This window comes from Triticum dicoccoides, chromosome 7A (genome assembly GCF_002162155.2).
Source record: "Triticum dicoccoides isolate Atlit2015 ecotype Zavitan chromosome 7A, WEW_v2.0, whole genome shotgun sequence".
Lineage (NCBI taxonomy): Eukaryota > Viridiplantae > Streptophyta > Magnoliopsida > Poales > Poaceae > Triticum > Triticum dicoccoides.
This window is the reverse complement of record NC_041392.1, coordinates 457,968,788-457,970,011: the sequence shown is the minus strand read 5'-3', so window position 1 is coordinate 457,970,011 and position 1,224 is coordinate 457,968,788.

Sequence of the window (1,224 nt, the reverse complement as noted above, 5' to 3'; positions counted from 1 at the left end):
ATTTTAATCTGAGTTACGGATTAAAAGTTATGATTTTCTAAAGATTTTATTAATTTCTGGAATTTAATTAATTATTTAATTTAATTCGAAAATGGAATTATGACATCAGCATGATGTCATGCTGACGTCAGCAGTCAACAGGGTTGACTGGTCAACCTGACCAGTGGGACCTACTGGTCAGTGACACATTTTAATTAGTCATCTAATTTAACCTAATTAGTATTAATTAGGAGGGGGCCAGTGTCATTGAGTAATTAATTAATTGACTAACAGTTTAGTTAGTTTAGTTATTTAATTAGTTTAATTAATCAAAATTAATTAAGTTAATTATTTCTTTAATTAATTATTTTCATTTTTATTTTTATTTTTTTTAAATACGTTCTTGGCGTGGGCCCCATCTGTCATTGGGCCAGGGGCCTTAGCGGGTGTGGGGTTTACAGGCGCCGGGCGTGGGCACCCGAACGGGCGAGTCCCGAGCGGAGCCAGCCGAGGCGCTGTGGGTGGCTCGCCGGAGCGCGGCCACGGCGAGCAGACAAGGGAGGGCGCAAGGAGGAGCCGAGGCGCGTGAGAGGAACGACGGAGGCAGGGGCACAGGAGCACTCCGCGAGCGGGCGCGACCACGGTGAGTGGGCGAGCGCGGGGGGCTGCAGTGGTGCTGGCGGCAGCGCCGCAGCACAGTAGCAGCTGCTGCAGCTCATGGCGGGGCACGACCAGGAGCGGCAAGTGGGGCGACGGCGTGGCCGACGCAGTCGTCGAGCAGGAGGGGGTGCGGGCCTGGACGGGCCTGGAGCACACGGGGTACGGCGCATGGCGTGCTCGACCGCAAGGCAGAGATGGGCCGGAGGCGAGCGGACTGCACGGGCGCGAGGTGGACGAGCGCGGTGTCCGCAGACGAAAAGAAGGGGAGAGGGGAGGCCGAGGCCGACGGCCTCACCGCCGTTTGCAGGGGCACATGGGCGTCGAGGCTCGGGGGCGACCCGTGGGGAGGAGGACGGGGACGATCGACGGAGACGGGAGGCGAGGTAGTCGAGGCAGAGGGGATCCGGGAGGGTGGCTCCGGCGACTGGACCTCCAGGCGGCGGCGATTGGTGTCGAAGGGGGCTCGGGAATGCTCCCTCGATCCAGATCGGATCGAGATGGGGGAGAGCGGCGTGGGGAGTGGGGATGGGTGCGGTCGGGAGTTAGGGTTTCTGGGATGGGGGGATAAGGGGAGTGGGGTGGCCG